We start from the raw sequence: 24,024 nt of genomic DNA, 5'->3' as shown, positions 1-24,024 counted from the left end.
TTTTTAAATATTTTGTACTGAGAGTTTTATTTTTGGTCTTTTACTCTTTGCTTTATAAGATACCTGTTTTTTCTTTCTGAAAGCTTTTACATTTTTTTGTCTTTTCAGTTCAAAAGTCATACCAAGATGCATCTGATTTTGTTTCTTTTTTCAGTACTTTGTCTAGCAGTTAGTGGACTCTTTTGATCTGGAAAAACTGGAAACTTTCAACAATATATATGGTGGACTTGTTATCAGGACCCTGCTTTCTCTGAGCTCAGAATTTCTTCTATAATTCTGTTGAAAGGGGATTCTGAGCTCTGCCTAATTTTGCTTTCAATCAAAAATTATTTGCTCTGTATCTTCCAGAGAATTGTTAATGGTTACATTTGTCTAGTTGAACTGCTTCCTCTTTTGACTATGACTTTGCTTTTAATTTTCTGGTATTTTTTTTTTTATTTTCAGTGGAATTTGTGAAGAGGAACAAGTGAGTTCATAGGCTAATGCTTAAGCTTGAATTGGAAATGAGTTCCTCTTGATTCGTAAGAGTTTCTTTACTTATTTATTAAGGTATTAATCCTTTATTCATTACCTCTATTATATTTTATACATTTACTTGTTTTAAATTTTGTTTATAGTGTTTCTGATGTGCAGAAATATAGTTTATATAATTATATCTATTATTTTTAATGAATTCTCCTTTTTATGTTATGTAGACCTTTTCTATCCCACTACTGTATAAATAACATACAAATTTTCGTAGTTTGTCAGTTAGGAGACTTAAAATTTTATTATGTACACACACACATACACACACACAATATTTATCATCTGTGCATTTATCTAGAGATAGAAACTGCTTTCTAATAATCTGAGATATACTTTATTTATTTTTAAATGATGAGTTGTTTTCTCCATGATTATTTATTAAATAACATATCATCTCTCAAAGATTATTGCACACCTCACCTACTGAATGCTACAGATTATCTTGGGCCCTAGGAAGGTGAAGGTGAAAGGATAAAGTTTCATCCCTAAAGGAACTTAAAGTATAAAATGGTACATCAGGCAAATATAGGAAGAGGTGTGGTCAGGTAGATAATAGTGAACTATCAACAATTGAGCTCCCCCAGTTCTTGTGTACATGCCCTGTAGAATTTATCATACTTGCTTTCCCACTAGACCAGACTATGACTTTCCTAAGAGAAGTTGTAACACAAGATCATGAGGCAAAGACATTACATTTTTGTATTTAACACGAAAAGAATTTTTCTAAGTTAAAACCAGGAGGTTTTAGGAAGATTTATGTGTCCATATAACTTCCCAGAATAGATTTAGATTACACTAGCAGGAGACAGAGAACAGATATGAGAAGAAAACAAAGTGCAGTGGCTGGGTTCTCTGAAGAGTCATGTTTCCTAAATTATTAAAATCTCTATCACAAGTGGCATAATTCAAAGGAGAGTAAACGGAACCATTGATTGCCCTTCCTTATAAATGGTTTCTTTGAGAGACAGCAAACCCCAAAGACAGTTCCCCACATCTTTATGATCTAGGGCAGTGCAGTAAACAGAGCTTTAAAGAGACATGAGGAAGATCTGCTAAACCCTGGGTGTGTGTGGGGGGGTGTCCTGTACACTACTGAGGCAGTCAAATATTTTCCTTAGGTACTTTAAGTACTGTGACTGTCTTATTATCCCTGTGGCCTAGAGGAGTCTTGCAGTATTGAAGCAACGTGAAGACATAGTGTAAAAAAGACATGAACTGTGAGCCTGAAACCCAGGTAGAGTCATCTGAGCCTCTTGATAGGGTACATTAAAGTAAAAACCTGATGGAGAAGAAGCTGAAAGCCATGAGAAGTATGAGGTTAATATTGATCTAGGCAGAAGAATTTGCAATTTGAAAAGAGCAGTGCTGTGTGAGAAATTGAAAAGCAAGTGGGCAGTGGTAAGGGGGCAACTGGAAAGATGCAAGTTGGAAGAGTGTGGCAGAAGCCATAACATGCAAGATCATAAGACTGTTAAATTACTATAACTTTGTAATACTTAAAAAATAATCTTGTTTTCTTAGCACCATTTGTGGAAGAGGTTGTCTTTTCCTCATTGTATGTTTTTGGCACCTTTGTTGAAAATCAGTTGACTGTTAAGTTCATGAGTTTATTTCAGGCTTTCTATTCTTTTGGTCAATTTGCTTGTTTTTATACCAGTACCATGCTGTTTTACTTACTATAGCTTCATAGTATACTTTGAAGTCAGGAAGTGCTATGGCTCCAACTTTGTTCTTTTTTTTCAAGATTGCTCTAGATATACAGGGTCTTCTGTGATTCCATACAAATTTTAAGATCAAGATCATTTTTTATATTTCTATAAAGAATGTCATTGGTATTTTGATAGGGATTTTGTTGAATGTGTAGATTGCTTTGAAAAATATGGACATTTCGGTGATATTGATGAAACTAGACCCATATCTCTCGCCATACAAAAAAACCAACTCAAAATGAATCAAAATTCTAAACTTAAAATGCAAAACTATGAAACAACTAGAAGAAAACATAGGGAAACACTACACAAAATGAGAGTGGGCAGTGTGTTTTTGAGCAGGACTGCAAAAGCATAGGTAACCGAAGCAAAAATAGACAAATAGGAATACATCAAACTAAAAAGTTTCTGCACAGGAAGAGACACTGTCAACAGAGTGAAGAAATAACCTACAGAATGGGAGAAAGTGTTTTCTGACTATGCATCAGACAAAGGGCTAATATTCAGAAAATATAAGGAACTTAAATGACTCAACAACAACAAAAAATAACTCAACTGAAAAATGGGCAAAGGATCTGAACAGACATTTTCCAAAAGAAGATATGCAAAAGACCAACAGGCATATGAAAAAATGCTGAAATTCACTAATCACCAGGGACATGCAAATTAAAACTGCATTGAGATGGTATCTTACTCTAGTTGAAATAGCTATTTCAAGACAAAAAAATAACAAACGCTGACAAGGATGCAGAGAAGAAGAAATCTTCTGCATTGCTGGTGGGAGTGTAAATTGGTATAGCCACTGTGGAAAACAGTATGGAGTTTCCTTAGAGAACTAAAAATAGATCCACCCTATGACCCAGCTATCTCACTACTGGGTATATATCCAAAGGAAATGAAATCAATATATCAAAAATACACCTGCACTCCTTTGTTCTTCACAATGCTATTCACAATAGCTAAGAGACAGAATCAACCTAAATTTCCATCAACAGATGAATGAATAACCCCCCCCAAAAAAACTGTGGTATATATACATGATGAAATACTACTCAGCTATTGAAAAAAATGATATTCTATCATTTGCAGCAACATGGATGGAATTGTAAACCATCAGGTTAAGTGAGGTAAGTCAGGCCCAAAAAGTCAAATACCACATGATATCACTCATATGTGGATTCAGAAAAAAAAAAAGTGGTTCTCATAGAAGTAGAGAGAGAGTAATGGTTACCGGAGGTGGGAAGGTAGAGTGGGGAGGAGGAAAAGTGGTGGAATAACAGGTACAAAACTATACTATCTACCCTAAGGGAATCACTGTACAGTACATGCATGTATTGAAACAACACACTGTGCCCCACAGATATAAACAAATAAATGTTAAAATATTTTGAATAAAAAATCTTGTAGAGCAATTCTTAGCATAGTATTATAATAAATCAATTCTCTCTTCATTGATTTATTTTTCCAGATGAAGTTCAATATTTTCTTCAAATTGCTAAGAAAATAACATTTAAATTCTAGATTTTTTTGGAACTGCATAAAATATACAATTTAATTTAGATAAAATTGATGTTTTTCATTGTCTTTCTACCTATAAAGATGTTATGTACTTCCATTTAAGCAGTTACTATTTTATATTCCTGTATAGATCATAAAATTTCTTTATGAATCTAGAAAAGTTATTTTCAACTTTTTTGTAAGATTTGTAAATGTTTCAATGTAACTGTGAATGAAATCCTTTTTTAAGATTATATTTACTAAATGCCTGTTATTCTTGCATATGAAATGTATTGATTCTTAGTGTATTTATATTATTTTTAGCCAACACATTGATCCTATTGATTAATTTCATACTTAATTTTGAGATCTGTTGAGTTTCTGAGGAAAGCCTTATATTTACAAAAATATAGAGGTAAATTGTCTCCCTTTTTTCACATTTATATTTAAATTAATTTATTGAGTTTTAGTTATTTGTTTAATTTTTTTTTAGGATTATCACAGTAATGCAGAATAGTAGTGGTTGAGTGAGCTACTTTAAATAAAAGGCCTCTCATATTTAAATCTTACCATTGAGGGTAATTTTGATTGAGGGCAAATTTGATTAATCTACTTGGCTTTCTTTAATAAGATATGTACAGAATTTCTTCAAGTTTTGGCACATAATCAGATCTCATCGTGGGTTTCCACTCCTGGAGTGCATTTTCCTTTAGTTGTGTAGTGTCTTAGATATTTTATTAAGGGATTTTAAAGAGAGGTGTAATAGAGGCCTATGCTGCTGTTTTTCTGAGTTCTCCCTAGTTAACTTGTATCTTTGCTAGGCAGCAGGGATCTCAATGACCTTTCTGCTTCTAAATATTGATTCCCTATCCCATCAGCCTTATTGTCATGTGAGAACTTTTTCTTTAAAACACATACACACATGCACACACACACACACACACACACACACACAAAATTGTTAGAATGCCCATCCCTTTATTTAATTTTTATGACATTTTCCCAAACTTTGTTAGCTTAAAGTTTTTACTTCTTCAGCTGGAAGTCTGCCATTGCTCTTTATGGTTTATCTTACATTTTTAAAATATTTAATACTTTGCATAATCTTGAGCTTTCCTGCCTCTAAGCCCCTGTTTGTGCTATTTCCTCTGTCTGTGATGTGCTATCCTGCTCCCTTTCTCCCCGTTCCCTATTATTCACTCTTAAAGATTTTGCTCAGGCATTAGGTCCACAGCTAATCCATGTTCCTGATTTCCCTCATCCTCACCCTTTACCAGTTGAACTTTGGCCAGGTCTCACATATTCTAATACCTGTAATACTTGTAATACTGCAGTATAAATACTGTTTAATCTCCATCTTTTACTAATCTGAATACACAAACAACATTACTCATATGCACTTCAAAAAGTGTTGAGTAAGTACACATTTATCGAAAGAGTAAGTGAATTTCCCATCTAGATCTTTAAACTTGGGGCATCTTTGGTATTTCTTGTCACAGAAGGCATAGACTCTCTACCCTCTCTGCTTATGGTCAGCTCTCCAGCTATCATAGTTATTGGTGAAATTTCTCTTATGCCTTACAGACCAGGAATAAATACCAACATTTTAAAAAATGTTTATAATTTGTGAAGGAACTGCAAGTAGTGTTATCCCTGGAAAGAGAAGTTCACTACTATCCAGACAGCGACTGCATCAACTTTTTGTGCACATCACTAAAGAAATTGTCTAAGGATGAAGCTTTTAAGAATTCATGGCTGGTCAAGATGGCAGAATAGACAGTCTCCAGGGTCACTCTGTCCCATAAATCAACCAATTTACAACTATTAAAAAGCAACAACAGCCAAGCTGTGGCCGCTAGAGCTCAGGGAAAGAGAAGAGACCTACAGAGTGCATGAAGGTGGGAAAAGCCATGATGAGAGAAAGAAAGAACCTCTCCCACCATTTTGAGCCCCAGATGCTTCAAGGCTGGAGCCAGTGAGTGCACAGAACAAGAACTGGCAAAAGACACAGCTGTGCCCTTCATATGAAGTTGTTTGGAGGTGGGAGAAGAGGGCCTTGGTGGCGCCCAGGCCAGCAAGACCACTAATAGGGTTCCTGTGGACCCACATAGGAGTGAGGAGCCAGAACAACTGAAAAAAGGTGACACTCAGAGGCCAGTGAGTCATCACAAGGGACTGGTGCATGGCCTGTGGTATGGACAGAGTATGAAGCACAGGTGGTGGGGGAGATGGGCCCACTGGGAGAACACTGGGACACAGCAAGGACAATGGACCTGCCACCCTCCCCCTGCCACCAGTCAGCACAGGACCATTCAGTGAGACTGGTCAGGAACGTAGAACTGCAGGGGGTGCAGTTTGCTGAAAAGACTCAGGCCAGACCAGAGTTTCTATACTACCCAGATGTACCAGATCTCACGAGACCTGGAAGTACCTATAAAGTCAACCATTAAAACCTGAGCTGCACAAAAATCTTCCCCCAGGAATCAGCAGCAAAGCAGCAATTTAGCTCAACCACAGGGCTCAAGTGCTGGTCCCCACAGGAAGTTCCCCCATTTTATAAGTAAGAGAAGGGCAACAAATTAGTTCTAATGCAGAGTATAAATGGTAGGAACAGCAAATAATCCAAAAAGAAAAAACAAAAAACCCACAGACCAGGGACAAGTTTGATATTAGCTAGTAAAGGCATCACATCACCAAAGAAAACCTATAAAACCAAGAAGGATGGGAAGCTCCCTGGGCTACTAAGCCAGGGAGGGGGGTGGGCTAGGGGATTCAGCCACACCCCCCTGACACCCAGAACCAACCAGCAATGATCACCACGCTGCTGCAGGAAGCACCCCAGGCTCTCCTGAGCCAGGGTGATGGGGGGCTTTGGGCCTCGGCCATGCCCCCTGAAACCTGCAACCAGGCCAGTGATGACCACCATACCATCATGGGAAGCACACTGGGCTCCCAAGCTGGAGCAGTGGAAGAGCGAGGGCTTCAGCCACACCTCTCTGACATTTGCACCCAGCTCAGGAATGACCAACCCACGGCTGGAAGCCCCCTGGTCTCCCATGTATGAATGAGGGGGATGCCACAGGCCTCAACTCCACCCGTCATCCTTCCTCCTTCTTCCACCCTATTTCCTTCCCTTTCCCCCTCTCTCCCACCTTCCCAGCTGCTCTGCAACATCATAGAATGTAAAAAATAAATAAATTTAAATTTTTTAAAAAGTATTCATGTCTAAGGTTGGAATTAATTTTTTAAAAAGTTAATATTATTTTTATCTGGTCTTGCTTTCCATTTGTACGAAACATACCTAAGCATTCTTGTCAGTCTACATTAGGCACTTACCCTTTTAGCTACAACCTCCTCTGAGTATATTTCCTCTGAACAGGAATAATAGAAATCACCATTTGCTGAAAAAGTAACCTGCTTTCATGATCATTTATTTGACACTATTTTCTTCCTATGTTCCCTTTACTCTAAAGAATTCTTGGTACCCATCTGCATGCTGTGGCCTTCCTCCTGTTCTCATGGATAAGTTAGATTGCTGGATTATTAGATTTTATTACTATATCTCTACAATGTTTGCTTTGTCCTTTAGTCAGTATACACAAAATATCTGAATATAAATTATTTCTAAGAGCAGTTCTATACTTAGTCAAGTATCTTAAAAGGCTTTGTTATTTGCCTCGAGGAATCTTTCTTCTTTCAGTACCCAATGCCCTTCTCCACCCACATACTGTAGTTGCTTGGGTTTATAACATCTATAAGAATAAATGGCATGAATTGGAAAGCAAGCACATGGTTTGCACAGGTGTGCTTGTCTTACAGCTCAAACCTTTTCTCAGGAATCTTTGACAGCCAGGTCAATAGATTTAAAGTCAAACACAAGGACTTTTTGAAAGAATACTTAATTAATAGAGAGAGTAAAACTACAAGGAGCTGAATTACAGACACAAGACTGGACTTGAAATGTTCCAGATTTCCAAGGACAAGCCTAAACTCATTCTGAGTAACGCGTATTTCCACAACCCTATCCTCTTCTTTCTATTCTCCTATTTTGGATGCCTATCTATTCTTCTTGAAAGAATATTAAACAAATTCCCTCTAATCTAATTTCAAATTTTTCACTAAATGGATTAGCCTGCGACATTCCTTTGCAAGGATAGTAATGAAGTAAGTGCTCAAGCTACACATATTTCCTGAAAATAAATTCCAGGGATTCTGATATGAAAGTTAAGAGAGCTATGCTGTTCATACCCATATTTTTCTTCAGGCACTCCCCTCCAAAGTGTATTTTTTGTATAAACATGGACTTAGCAGTAAATTTTGCTAGTTTTATGTGAACTAGTCGTCCAAGCAATGAAGTCGTGTGTTTGTTTAGAAGATCTAGATCGTGACATGACTTATACTGTAATTTATTTTTAATCTTTTAAAAAATAATGAATGGTATGAAGTATTTCCAGAAATCAAAGTAAGAGCATGCAGTTCCTGCTATAGTAATCTTTAAATTATACTGGTTTTTCTGATTCTTTACCCTATGAAATATCTATACACCAAGACCTATTTAAAATATTATTCATTGCTCTCCTAGGCAGTTAAACAATTCCCTCTGTATTTCCAAAATACTTGTATGATAAATCCCTTGTAACAATAATTTGTATTCTTTTCTGTCTAGTATACATCAGAAAGTCAGCTCCTTCAAGGTAGAGGCAATTTGATATTTCATTTCCGCAATGCCTAGTTCAAAATGTGACACATAGTGTATATTTAATAAATGTAGAATGAATAAATGACTTACCATAGCAAAATTTTGGTGTTAAGTCCATTTTTAAGTTAAACGCATTTATTTATCAAGCTTCCACTAAAAGCCAGGCCTTATTTTTAGGGCCTGGGAGTACAGGAGAGAACAAAACAGACTAAAAGCCTTGACTTAATAAAACTTAGGAGATTGAACAATATGAAACTGTAGAAATTTCACCATTTCATCTACAAAAATGACAATTGAATGTAGTTTAAACTAATATATTTTAGTGAGGAGACAAAGTTAAGAAACTAAATTCAAGCTTCTTGAAACAGTGACTGTACTTCCTTTTCTTTGTTGAAATTCCCCATGGTGGTTGATACAAGGACTTGTCCAAAATCAATGATACCAACCTAATCCAAGTCTCCACCTTCCCTTACCTGGTTACTAAAATACTCTCCTAAATGGTCTCTCTGCTGCCTGTTCGATTACTGTCTGTTTTTATCAAAGTAGCCCAAGTGACCATTTAAAAATGTTTGTCAATCAAAGCATGCCAATCCTCTGCACAAAACCCTGCAATGGCACTGCATCTCACTAGGAGAAAACATCAACTTTCTTCCAATGGTCTACAAGGAGTTTACATTTTCTGATATCTCACTTTTCTTTCCCTCTGGCATACCTGTTTCATATTGCACACACATTTGTTGGAGATGCTTCAGCCATACTAGTTTCTTGAATGTTCCAGGTGCTTCTTCCTTAGGATCTTTGCACTTGCTCTTCCTTCTGTCTGGAATGCTCTTCCTTCTGATACCTACGTAGCTAACTCCACCTCCTTCAAATTTCAGCTCAAATGTCATTTTCTCAATAGACCCAGCCTAATCAAACCTTCAAATATGTTACTTATAATTATGAATTACCCTTACATTTTTCTATTTTTCTGTTTCCCATAGTCCTGAGGATATTCTATCATACCATACAATTAATTTATTTTGTCTATTGTTGATTGTCTCTCTGCCCTGCTAGAGTATAAGTTCCATGAAAGCAGTGATTTTATTTTACATTGTTTTGTTCTCTAATATCCAAAGGCCCTACAGTGCCTAGCATATAGTAGAAGCTCAAAAATTATATGAAAAAATACAACAACATACATATATATGTTTTTAGTGAATGGATGAATGTTAGGCATTTTGAATTACATTCAATTGTACCATACTATTTGAGAAATAGAATATTCCAAAGCTCCTCCTACCTTTATATTCTGCATTATATTCCAGAAGAAAATAGGGGTGAGTAAACCAACATTTATTTATTATCTAATCTTTATCAGGAAATGTTCTGGGAGATTTACCTTAGAGATGATTGGACTTTAATAACTCTGTATTAATAACAATTTTACTGACTAGGGAACTGAGAACAAGAGAATTAATGTAACTTATGGTCCCACCCTGGATGTGTTAGAATACCTTAGCCTTTGTTCTTTCCATTATGTTTCACAGCCAAATAAATTTATTTTTAGTGATTGGTTTATTTTCCCAAACAGGTGCCAGTACGTTGTGTAATTCCTCTGGCAATTGGAACGGAGCACTTCCATCAGTGTCTTATATTGACTTGAAATATGGCAGCAGGAGGCCTATTTATATATTGATTAAAAAGCCACTGCTGCATTTTCTATTACATTCCTGCAAATAAATCTTCCCCCAAAAGAAAAAAAAAATCCAGAATTTCTATTTAAAAATCCTGTTGTGACAGTCAGTTCAATCAAATGAGCATTAGAAATGTATACCACAGAATTTTTTGTAGCTTGTTCTGATTGTTTATTATATTAGAAAAACTAACATCAAGGGGAGATACGTTTAAATGTTACATTTTCAAATGAGCGAAGACTTTTTCAAAAGCGCTTTTTTGGCAATCTTTGCCAAATATTACGATGTTGAAAATGCAGCTATAGGTATTAAAATGTCTTTTTATTGCTTCATGTGAACTAGAAATAAAGTAAGGATTTTTTTCAACAGATGGGGAGATCTTTCTGGCTACTTAAACATTTCCCAATATCATCTATATTCCTGAATTTCATAAATAATTCAGTAATGTTATTTAAATTTTCTATAATCTTTATGGCAAACTCAAAATTGGTTTACATATGAAGTTGGAAAAATTGTCTACCTACTTACACAAACTTCCTATTGGGAGAGGGCTAGAATTAGTAAACTCTTCTTATTTAAAGCAGGTAATTCCACATCAGAGTAAAAGTAATTATTAGTCGTATTGGTTGATCTAGAATATCTGTTCTCTTGATAATGAAAGGACACCCCCAGTAATATGTTTGAATTAATATTCCCATGTGACCATGAATAATAATCTTTTGACTGATTTCAGAATACAATAGTATTATGGTGTGAGATAGTGGACCAAGAATTGAGATAGTCATGACTGCTATTAGTAATTCCTAGTGGATGAGAAAAAATTTAAATGGATACTTAGAGTTTCAAAAAAACAAAACAAAACAAAACAAAACAAAACAAAAAAGCCCTCAAATCACACTGTAGCCCAAAATGGGTCTGACTACTTTTGCTGCCAGTGACACGCAGTGTTGCTCTGACTTTATTTAAAATTAGTATTTCACAAATGACCTCTGGTTAAAGACCATTAAAAAAACCCCAACCCATCAAAGATCAGTACATTAGTAAGAAAAAATAAAAATTTTGCAACAAATGCATACTTTATGTATGTATGTGTTCTGGACTGATAGCAAACCATTTGTGAAGTGGCATTGTAATTAGTATTGCAATTGTAACCTCTCTTCTTGTCTTTCTTTTAGTTCATATATTTTTTTAAAGCCTATAGCATTCATTTTAGATAATATCTTCTATTAATTAAATTATGGCTATTTCATTGTGTAGCCTTACATTATATTAATATTTATACCAATTATTTTATTTTATTTTCCTATGCATGAATTATATTTTCTCCACATTTTGTTTTTATACTTTCTAGGTCAGTATGTTAATGATTTACCTCCTTTTTATTACTGAAATTTAACTTATATACCTTAACTGGAAAATACGAAAGCTTGTATTTCAAAATATTATACCTCTGCTTGCTTTAAAACATTTCTACAACTATCAATTCTGGCCTGCATGATATGGCATTGCTACAGCATCACTCTTTCACCCCTGCCCAACACTCCATATTTCAAACATTCTGAATTCCCTTTAGGCCCTCTGAAGCCATAATCTCTTTCATCAGTCTTTGGTTTCTATTCCTTAATGATGCAATTCCTGCTCCTTTGATCACTTTCTGTTATTTTTCCCAGCACAGTTGATATGGAAAAATTATATACTATATATAGTATATAGTTATAAGATAAATATATCTTTCCAAACTTAGCTTAAATGCCAGTTTAAGAGGTCTCTTCTGAACCCTAGAAAACATTAGAAGTCCCCAATATATGTTTAAGTAGCACTCTACACTTAGCCTTTCCTAATCACTTGTTTAGAAATATGTATAACAGAAACTTTACAGTGGTTTTAAACCTGTGATGCATGGAAAAATAGACAAAATAAAAACAAGTACCTTCTATGTCTAAATTCAGACAATCACTGTGTTTTATGGCCAACAAGCCTTAGAGAGAGAAGAAGTTCAGAGGACTGTTCATACCAGCCACTCCTACAGCTTACCTCTCAGTCAATATAAGGGAAGAATGAGAAAAAGAGCTGAGGGAGATATTTAGGGAATGCAGATTTTACGGAGAGAATATATGGAACGTGGAAAGGAGAGACGGTGCTTCTTAATTGCAAATCTGAGGGGACGTCTTCAAGATTAGCTCTAAGTAAATAATTATTAAAGAGACCATTAAAGTGTACGTGGTGATTCATTAAACCATTGTCTTTATTTTTAATTGAAAATATTCTTAATAAAAACTTTTAAAACAAAGTTAAAAACACAAGGGTGGGATTCCAAAGGAAATAGCATATAAAGACTGACAGTGTAAGAATGGAAATCTAGGATTCTCTGGTTAGGCATATGCTTGGTAACATGCCCCAGTGCTAGCAGAACAGAGTCAAAATCAGGGAGGGGAGGCATGGTAGGAGGCTGATAGGCAGAGATGGGGTGTGAACCATCAACCACTACCAACACCTGCCCCGTTAGGCATTTTAAATGAGTCTTATGTATCCATGACCTCAGATTTGAGGGTATAAAGAAAAGAAATAGGAGAATTTAAAATCATTTGGAAAAACAATTGCCTGGTTATGAGGGGAAAGCATTGTACAATAGGGAAGTATTACATTAAACCACTTGGAGATTAGCCAAAACATGCAGCCAAAGTTCATAGGACAAGCAGCGGTTCCAAGGGAGGCTCCTCACAGGTGAGCACCGCATTTGTGTGGCATGTTGGGAGCAATGTGTGTCCATATTGAGGTCTTAATATGCTGGAACAGTGGTTACAGTCAGTCAAAGAAACAATGTCCTCCTCTTACTCCTCAAGAAGGGAGATACTTTAAAGACAGTCTTCCTTTCCTTCTATCTTCTGGAAATATAGAAGGATCAAATTTAATAGGGTGGTAGTGGTAGAGAGGAAGAAACTTAAATGGAAAATGAGGCTCGTATTTGAAAAATGAACGTATTTGAACCATAAAACTCAAATCAGACTGTTCTAATAATTGAAAATGATGAAAAATTTTGAAGAGGATTGGGTTTTCTTTAAGATTTCTCACTATCCAGTAGTCATAATAAGTTTGTCATACCTGGCTAGAGGCAGAATTTGGAGAAATAAAACTTTTTATTTATCTTTTGAGATAAATCTCGTAATGAAAAGACTAAATATGCAAATCTCTTTCATAAAAGCAAAAGGAATATCTGCCTTGCCCTCCAATATTTGCCTAGAATGTAGCACAATGGGTGATTAACAAACATTTGTAGAATAAATGAACAAATAAATCAGTGAATTAGCTCACTGTTCAGGAGTTCATTGTCCAGGAAACAGACATTTGCAATATGGAATGATTAGTTTTATGAGAGTAGGTAAAATACTCTAACTCAGTTTTGAAGGGTCAGGGAAACATTGCCGGAAGGAGTGACATCTAAGCTGAGAGTCGAGGGCTTGCCAGGAAATTTGAAAGATAGTCACAGGGAGAAAAGAGGGCAAGTGCAAAGTCATCAGAGTTGGAAATGACAATGGCACAGTTACTAAAATTAATAATGGTAGTGCAACGGAGAGGGAATGGAAAAAAGTAAACAGTGGTCAGATCTTAATAAACTTTATTAATTTGGACTTTTTCCTGAAACTACTAAGAATCCATAGATAATTTTGATGTTTGTAGTTTGGTTGGCCTATTAGGAAAGAAAGTGTGTATTTATTGGTTATAATTCTTGATTTTAAATTTCAGAGAAAATACAGCTCAAACTTGCAAAAGCAAAATGGATACTTTATTGTATTATATGATTGAAAATCTAGGAGTAGGTACAATATGAGTGATGGTTGGATTTGGAGTTAAAATATTTTTGTCAACACAGTTTGATTTCATGGTTCAGATTTTTGTCATGCTGATTTCTTTGTCAGGCTTCATATGGTACATATAAAGTGATAACGAGAAATACTACATTCTGTCATATTGTAGTTAATATTTTTTAGTTTTGATGTAACACTGAATCTTAAACCAATCTCAGTGGTCTGATGCTTGGGAATAATTTGCTTATTAGGCTAGGTCAGCAGCTCTCAAAATGTGCTGTGTAGTTCCTTGATTCCCAAAAAATTTTTATGGAGACTTCAATGTGGAAACAATTTTTATAATAATAGCTGTAATTTTACTTTTTTATTCTCATTCCTTTGACAGTGAACTGTGTGGTTATACACAGGCTATAAGACATGTTACATCATAACAGACTGAATCCAGTATATTCTATTAAGTCAAACATAAAAAATATTTCAAAAATGTAGTACAATGCCATGTTTCTCATTTAAGTATTTGTTGCTTTGGAAAAAATAGTAATTTCTATAAACAAATACAATTTATGAAAATATTAAAGTGTTAATAATTGCTATTTTAATTAATTAACATTTTAAAAATTATCTGTTTTAATTTCTAATATTATAAATATAAACAGATATAATCTATGTACACAAAATCTCTCTGAGGTAATCAATAACATTTCAAAAGTATAATTGGCTCCTGACATCAGAAATGTTGAGAGCTAATGGACTAAGTTATGATATAGTAATAACTCTTCAAATCTCAATGGCTTAACACAGCAAAGTCTTACTCATATTCTATGCTATCCATAGGTAGGCAAGTGCTATGAATTGAATGTCCCTTAAAAGTTTATGTGCAGGAGACTTGATCCCCATTGTAACAGTGTTAAGAAGGTGGGAAATCCAATTATGGTATTTGAAAAGTGGGATCTTTGAGAGATGATTGGACCATGGGGACTATGCCCTCATGAATGAGTTAATCCATTCATAGGGTAATGGGATGATGGCTTAATGGGTTGTCATAGCCATGGACTGGTGGCTTTATAAGGAGAGCACATGAAAGAGCTCTTGCCATTCTTGCCATTTTATACCCTGACCATGTGAGATGCTGCAGGGACTCCCCACGAAAAGAAGGCCCTCATTCAAGGTGTTCCCTGGATCTTGGGCTTCCCAGCCTCCCAAAATGTAAGAAACAAACCTCTTTTTTAAAAAAACATTATCCAATTTCAGATATTCTGATGGACTAATACAGCAAGTTTTCCCAGTCAGTCAGAAAACAGAGTTATGGAGCAACCATCACCTCAGATGTTGCTGTTTGCCAAGCTGGAGGGAGGAGAGAGATCTCTAGAGTCTTGGAAGGCAAAAGAGTGCTTAACCCAGAATTAGCACTTGAGTTATCTCAACTCAAATGACTAAACTAACTTAGTCATGTGACCACACAAGGGAAAGAAAATGCAAACTAACCTTATACCCAGAAGAGAGGAGTCAGAAATACTAGGTGAGGCACGTTAATGACTATCACAGATGACCTCCAAAGGAAATCAAAGTAAGTTTTTTTTATCGTCATAAAGAGGATAAAGGAAAACTAGAATAAAAATAATTTAAAAAAATAATAATAAGAGCTATGTCAGCAAAATTAATGGAGTAGTTTTCAAAAGCCCATTCTTCCATAAAAGCAGTGAATAAACTGGCAAAAATAAAAACAAAAACATTAGAATTAACTTTATTAGGACTATGGAAACTAATCAAAAGTTTACAGCATTTAGGAGAATAATTAATTAAGAAAATTAAAAAAACCTAAAATTGCATTTCTGTCAAATCACTATCTGACCACTAAGCTAATATAACATAGCCTTAATAAGTTACATAAGAACAAAGAAAGACTTCATAAAATTAGGTCAAAAAAGTCACTAAGAAAACAAAAACAACTACAATAAGTAGCAATGACAAATCCCGGTAGTGGAGAAAATCTGAGTCTAGAGTCATCACATCATAACATTCAAAATGTCCGATTAATAAAAAAATGAAGTAGCAAAAGAACAAGGCAAGTTTGGTTCATACGCAAGAACTGAAAAGAAATAGAAACTATACTGAGAATTCCAAGGCTCAGACTTAGTAGACAAATACTTTAAATCAACTCTTTTAAATATGCTCAAAAAGCTAAAGGAAACCAAAAATAAGAAACAAAAGGAAACCAATAAAGAGACAAAAATTATAAAAATGAAATAAAAGAAGTTCTGTAGTTGAAAAATATAATATCTGAAATAAAAAATTCATTAGAGGGTTTCAACAACAAATTTGAACAGGCAGAGAAAAAAAATAAATGTAACTGATGGAAGAACAATTTAAATTATTTAGTCCAAAAAGTAAAAAAGAAAAAAAATTGAAAAACATTAACAAAGCCTAAGAAATCTGTGGGATACCATCAAATGTACCCAGCTATGAAATATAAATGAGATTCCCCATAGGAGAGGAGGATAAAATATAAAGAATATTTGCCGAAAAAAATGGCCAAAAACTTTACATATTTGATGAAATACATGAATCTACACATTTGAAAAGTTAAAAAAAAAAAAAAAACCAGTCAGATAAACTCAAAGATATCCACAATGAGGCAAAATAAAATAAAACTGTTGAATTACAGAGAATTCTCAAAGAACCAAAAGAGAAATGACACTTCATATATAAGAGAATCTCAAAAAGATTCTCAAAAATTCAGAAAACTGACTTTTCAACAGAAACCATGGAGGCCAAAAGGGTGTTAAATAGCATATTTTAAATGTTTAATGAAAAAAAATAAACAAACTATCAACCAAGAATACTGTATTTAAGAAAACCATCTCTTCCAAAATAAAGGAGGAAAAAGAATTAACAAGATAATCAAAAATGAGAGAGTTCACCACCCATAGCCCTGCCTTTAAAAAAATGCTAAGGGAAAGCTATAATGAAAGGACACTAGACAGTAACTCAAATTCACATGAAGAAATTAAGAACATTGGAAAAGGTAATTATATAAGTAAATATAAAAGTAATTATTAATGTATTTTTGGTATATAACTTCTTTTTTCTGTGTGATTTAAAAGATAACTACATAAAATAAAAATTATATCTATTATGTATATTATACAATACCTATATGTTGATGGGCATACAGGATAAAAACATACACCCTTTGTGATAATAACAACATATAGATAGAACTATATTCAGTAATGTTTCTATATACTATTGAAACTAAATCAGTACTAATTTGAATAAAGATGTTATTTGTAATCCGCACATTAACTACTAAGAAAAAACTATATATATATATATATATATATATAGAGAGAGAGAGAGAGAGAGAGAGAGAGAGAAAGAAACAATGAAGGGATTAAAATTATACCTAGAAAATATCTAACACAAAAGGATTCAATACTGAAGAAACTGAGGAATAGAAAGATATGAGTACAAGATATATAGAACATAAAAAGCGAAATGGCAAGAGGTACTTACTTATCAGTAATCACATTAAATATAAATGAAAAGAAATAGATTTGCAGAATAGATTGAAAAAGAAAAAACTTGGTCTATATATATGCTGTCTGTGAGAGACTAACTTTAGATCCAAAACGAAAAAAAGATTGAAAGTATGAGTGGAAATATGCTTGCAAATAGTAACTAAAAGAATGATGAAATGGCAATACTAATATCAGACCAAATAAATTGAAAACAAAAATTGTAAAAAAAGACAAGCAACTACATTATATAATAATAAAGTTGTAATCCATCCAGAATATTAAACAATTATAGCAATATAGGCACTCAACAAAAGAGCCCCAAAAGGTATGAAACAAAAGAGAAATGAACAGTCAACAATAATAGGTAGAGACTTCAACATCCCACTTTAATTAATAGACCAAACAACTAGATAAAATATAAAGGAGGAATGGAAGACTTGGAGAGCTTTATAAACCAACTAGATCAAGCACAGATATAGAAGAGATATAGAAGAGTCAAACCAACAATAGTAGAATGCCCATTATTTTCAAAGGCACATGGAACATTTTCCAGGCTAGAACATAGGCTAGACATATAAAATAAATCTCACTGAATGTAAAAGGTTGAAATCACACAACATATCTTCTTTGACCACAGTGGAATAAAATGACTAATTAATAGTAAGATAAAAAATGGAAAATTTAAAATATGTAAAATTAAAGAATACACTATTAACCAGTGTGGTCAAAGAAGAAATTACAGGGGATATTGGAAAATACTTTGAGACAAAAGAGAACAAAAATGCAACTTACTGAATGGTATAGAATTCAGTGAAAATAATACTCAGAGAGAAATTTATAGCTGTAAATCCTTATATTAAAAGATAAAAAAGATGAATTATTAATCTAACCTTTCCTTAAGGACTTAGAGTAATAAAAGCAAACTAAACAAACAGCAAGCAAAAAGAAGGAAATAAAGATAGAGAGGAGATAAATGCAATGAAACCAAAAGGTTTTTCTTATTTTTTTTAAGATCAACAAAATTTTTAAACCATTAGGTAGGCTGACCAAGAGAAGAAAAAAAAAATGACAAAAATCAGTAATAAAAGTCAAGACATTACTACATATCTTACAGAAATGAAAAGGATTATCTAAAATATAGAACATGTACTCCAAAAACACTAGATGATTTGGATAAAATGGAAAAAATTCCCTAGAAACACACAAATTACAAACAGTAACTCAAAAAGAAATATAAATCTGAGAGGAGAAGAAGAAGCAGGAAGAGGAGGAAGTGGAAACTTCCAACCATGAAAAACTCAGGACAAGGTAAATTCTGGTAAATTTTATCTGGTGAATTCTACCAAACATCTACTAGAGAATTAACACCAATCCTTGTAAATTTCTTTCAAAAAAATAGAAGAGAAACACTTTCTAATTCATTTTATATGGTCAATTTTACCCTGATACCAAAGCCAGACAAACACAAGAAAAGAAAATTACAGGCAATATTCTTTATGAATATAGATGGAAAAATCTTTAACAAGTATTAACATACTGAATCCATCAGTATATTGAAAGGATTATACACCACAACCAGATAGAATTTATCTCAGGAATAAAAGGATAGTTCAACATGTGAAAATCAATCAATGTAATTGATTAGACTTGATTACAAGGAAGGAAAAAAACTCACACAAACATTTCAACTAATATAGAAAAGCATGTGTTAAAATCCAGTATCTTTTCATGATAAAAACCCTCAACACTCTAAGAAAAGAACTTCTTCAAAAGTATAAAGCATAGCTATGAAAAACTCACAGCTAACATCATACTTAATGGTGAAAGACTGAATATTTCCCCTAAGATCAATGATAAGACAAGGATATTTGCTGTCATCACTTCTGTTGAACAGTGTCCACTTCTGTTCAACATTGTGCTGAAAGATCTAGTCAGTAAAATTGTGTAAGAAGAAGAAATACAAGGCATCCAATTTGGAAAGAAAGAGAGGTAAAACTACCTCTATTCACAGATGACACACACACACACACACACACACACACACACACACACACACACACACACGTAATCCTAAAAAACCCACAAAAAACTATTAGAGCTAATAAATTCAGCAAAGTTATAGGATGTCGGGCCTTAAAAACTAATGCCACCTTAAGTGACATTACAAGCGGCACCATTATGGGCCCACAAGGGCATATTAACATGGCAGCCTCATACGGCGCCGGCAGGAAGTAGGATGGGAGTGTCTGCGGGAACCTTGCCTTAGCCCTTATTGGCCAAATATGCGCTTCCACACTCGAGAACACTGCATGATGGCAATAGCTAGGCATTGAGACAGGGTGCATGCTCTCGTAACCTTTAAGCTGATTGGAGGATGTAAAAAACCTCCCTTCCCCATTTGCCTTTAAAAGCAAGTGCTTGTGTGATAATAAACCGAACTGCTAGACAGAACCCCCCCCCCCCCCCCCCCCCCCCCCCCCGCGTCTGAGTGTCCTTTAACGGGCTGGTTGAGCTGGTTGGGGCTGGCGGCTGTGCTCACCTCTCTTCATGGCTCTCTTCCCCTGTCTCCTTCCAACGGGGACTGGAGGGAAAGAGGAATCTGGGCAATTCGCTCGCCCACCAGAAGGAACACCAAGGGAGAGACTGATAGTGAGGCAAGGGCTGTTCGGGTTGGCTGGCGGCGGACCCGACAATAGGACACAAGTTTAACATACAAAAATCATTTGTATTCCTATGAATTAATAAACAATCCAAAATGCAATTAAGAAAATAATTCTACCAAGAGTAACATCAAAAGGAAGAAAATACTTAAGAATAAATTTGACCACAAAGGTGTAAGCTTATAAGCTGAAAACTACAAAATATTGTTGAAAGAAATTTTAAAAGCCCTAAATAAATGGAAAGACCTTTTGTGTTAATGAATTAGAAGACTTAATATCATTATTACAGCAATAATCTCTGAACTGATTTACAGGTTCAATGTAACTCCTATCAAAATTTAAACTGCATTTTTTTTCCAGAAATGAACAAGCTGTTCTTAAAATTCATATGAAATTGCAAGCACCCCAAATGGCTAAAAGAATCTTGGAAAGATTGGCAGACCCACATTTCCTGATTTCAAAGTTGGAGGACTCACATTTTCTGATTTGAAAACATATCAAAAAGCTGTAGAAATCAAAATGGTATGGTATTGACATACAGATAAGGACATAAATCAATGGAATTGAATTGAGAGTCCAGAAAGAAATCCATATATCTATGATCCAATGATTTTCAGCAAGGGTCTCATGGCCATTCAATGTGGAAGAAATAGTCTCTTTAACAAACAGTGCTCAGACAACTGGATAACCACAGGTAAAATAATGAAACTGAACTCTTACCTCATACCATATGCAAAAATTAACTTGAAATACCTCAAAGAACTAAATTTAGTATATGAAATCATAAAACTTGTATTAAAAAGTTGTAGGAGTAAAAGATTCATGATCCAGGATTTGGCAGTGGATTCTTAGATATAACACTAAAAGCACAAGCTACAAAGAATAAAAATAGATAAATTAAACTTCACTAAAATTAATTATTTTTGTTCATCAAAGGAGAATATCAGTAAAGTGAAGAGACAACTCACAAAATGTGAGAAAATATTTGAAAATCATATATCTGATAAGAGTCTAGTATCCAGATTTTATAAAGAACACTTACAACTCAATCACAAAAAGACAAACAGCCCAATTTGAAAATGATCAAAGGACTTAGACATTCCTCCAAAGAAGACATACATTTGGCCAATAAGCACATGAAAAGGTGCTCAACATTATTAGTCATTAGAAAAATGCAAACCAAGAACACAGAACCACGTCCTACTCACTACATCAGTTATAAAAGAAAGAAAAGTAAGTGTTGGCAAAGATGTAGCAATGTTAGAAGTCTCATGGAATTCTGGTGAGATTATAAAATGGTGCATATATCTTGAAACCATCATGTAAAGTGAAATAAGCTAGACACAATAGGCCTCATTGTTTGATTCCATCTATACGTAATGTCCAGAATAGGCAAATCCATAGAGACAAAAAAAACATTGGTGGTTGCCAGGTCTGGGGAGCAGGAGAATAGAGAGTGATTGCTTATTAGACATGGAGTTTCTTTTCCAGGTGATGAAAATGTTCTGGAATTAGACGGTAGTGATAATTGTACTACATTGCAAATATATTAAAGCAACTTAATTGTACACTTTAAAATGGTGAAAATGATGTATTATATGTTATGTGAATTTTACCTCAAGCATAAATACAGAGATAAACAAACCTATGTATACTATAAAATAATATATGAGTATTCATTTTAGTTCTATCATTCTGGTTTAAATGAACTAACAGTAGCGATCACGTAGGGAAATTCAGAAGTCCAGAGAAGAGAATGGGTACAGAGAGATGTTGAGTAAATAAAGAGATCTAGAAAAGATAGAATCAAATGAACTAAATTTGATGACTGATATGGATTCTCCCATACATTTCTGATTGTAGTAGAGGGGATTGTGATGTATTATATTAAAATTAAACACAGGGTCAAGACAGAGCATTGGGGTGAGATCCTGATGCCAGTTTCAGACCTGTGGAGTTGTATATTCTATCAAACAATAACATGGGTGCTGGGACTAGAGATATATATCTGGAATATATAAACATATTGTTGAGAGCTGAATCCAAGGAATTAAAGGAGATTTCTCAGGCAAAGTGAAAAGAAGGTCTATGACAGAGCCCTGAGGACACCAACACTTTAGACAGAGGCAGAAGAAGAGTGGAAAACCATGAGTGTTATCATGAAAACCAAGGACAGATAATATTCCAAGGAGAGAATAGACAATTATTGAAAATTGCCCATTTGCTTAAATAAAAAAAAAAATTTTTGTTGTAAAAGATTTAAGCAATATTGATTGGAACAGGAAGTAGGGTCATCCTAACTTAAACAAAATGAATTTTTAAATTTCATACCACTCAAAAGTTATTCACTACCAACAGGTAACCACTCTGTTACACACACACACACACACACACACACACACACACACACACACACACACACATTTATTCATGGTTTGATTAAAATTTCTTAAAGAACAGACACAAAACCAAGTTGCAGAAAATTTACAGAAGCATTAGTTTATATTATCTTGTGTAATGATTTTAAAGGTGTGGAAAACTAACATAACTAGCAATCTTGACCAAGTTCCAAGTTTACTGTTAATGTATAGATGTGTATGTGTATGCGTACACATACACAAGTGATGAAACCAGAATACAAACCCAGGATTATGATGTCAGAGCCTACACTAACAACCACTGTACAACACTACCTATACAGATGAACAAATGGGAACTTGTTTGAAGAATACCAAGTTACTTCACTAACAATCAAGGCTAGGGACATGTAGGAGCCAGTGCATGTGGCTTCACATATCTTACCAATGGGAGTAAGTGGAACAGTTTTTTCAAGTTTGAATTCCAGGAATAAAGAGCTAGTGTTAGGTGACAGGTCAGATAGCAGTCTGAGCCACTGGTGGTTTACCGTTTTCAGAGTCAACTCTACACTGTGTCTACCACAACATAATTTTGTAGCATTAGTCATTTTACACTCCCCAGTGAGGACTAAAGGTATGGAGGAACACAGAACTACAGGTGGTCACACTGGAAGCTTAACCTCTGTGCTGCTTTCTCATGTTTAGAGTGGCAGTTACAAAGCAAACTCTCCTCGGGAAGTTCTTGTTGAGAATAAAACATTTGAAATGATTCTCACATTATTTATTATATTGTTTTAAAATTATGTGTCCATACTTTAAAATTACTTGAACTGCCACAGATCTGTGATGGTGTGCTAAACTCTCTGATGACAACTGTGTTTTTATCAAATTCTCTTTTCATCTCTAATGGATTTCGTTTTATACATTTTTCATGAAATGTAATTTGTCAGCAAAAGTTTCATGATTGTTGCAGGCTTTTGTGGATTTTTATCTTTTCATCAATATAAAATTACTTTTTTCATCCAGTGCATTCTCTTTACTTTCTCCTCTGTTCTTTCTGATACTAATTTTATCACATCTATTTTCTTTTTAACATTTTTTTGACAAATCTTTGCTTGTCATCCAATTTATAGCCTTTCTTTGAAATTCTGTTTCTGTTCAGATTCTTTTTAACAGACTATAACTGGGAGTTGTTGTTGTACTTACATGGTAAAGTAGCCTTTAAAAGGAAGATTTTTTTTTTCATATTTGGACTTACGTTTTATGTTTTGTTTCTATAAACTTCTATCATATTTTGGGGGCATACTTGGAGTTTATATTTAGGTCTGCATTTTGTTGTAAATGAACATTATTTTTTTCTCAATTGCTTTCTGCCATAACTAGACTATAAATCTAAATGCTGTTTACTAGTCCCATTTTTATCTTAAAGTTTTAAAAAAGTAATCTTAAAATTACACTTAATAACTATCACAATGACAGGAAAGTATTTCTTCAAATATCATTTTTATACATATACGTGTTTGGGCATTCTTTCACTCATTAAGTAAGCCAATCAATTCTTGTTAATCTAG

Source organism: Cynocephalus volans, chromosome 5 (genome assembly GCF_027409185.1).
Source record: "Cynocephalus volans isolate mCynVol1 chromosome 5, mCynVol1.pri, whole genome shotgun sequence".
NCBI lineage: Eukaryota > Metazoa > Chordata > Mammalia > Dermoptera > Cynocephalidae > Cynocephalus > Cynocephalus volans.
This window is presented reverse-complemented; position numbering follows the sequence as displayed.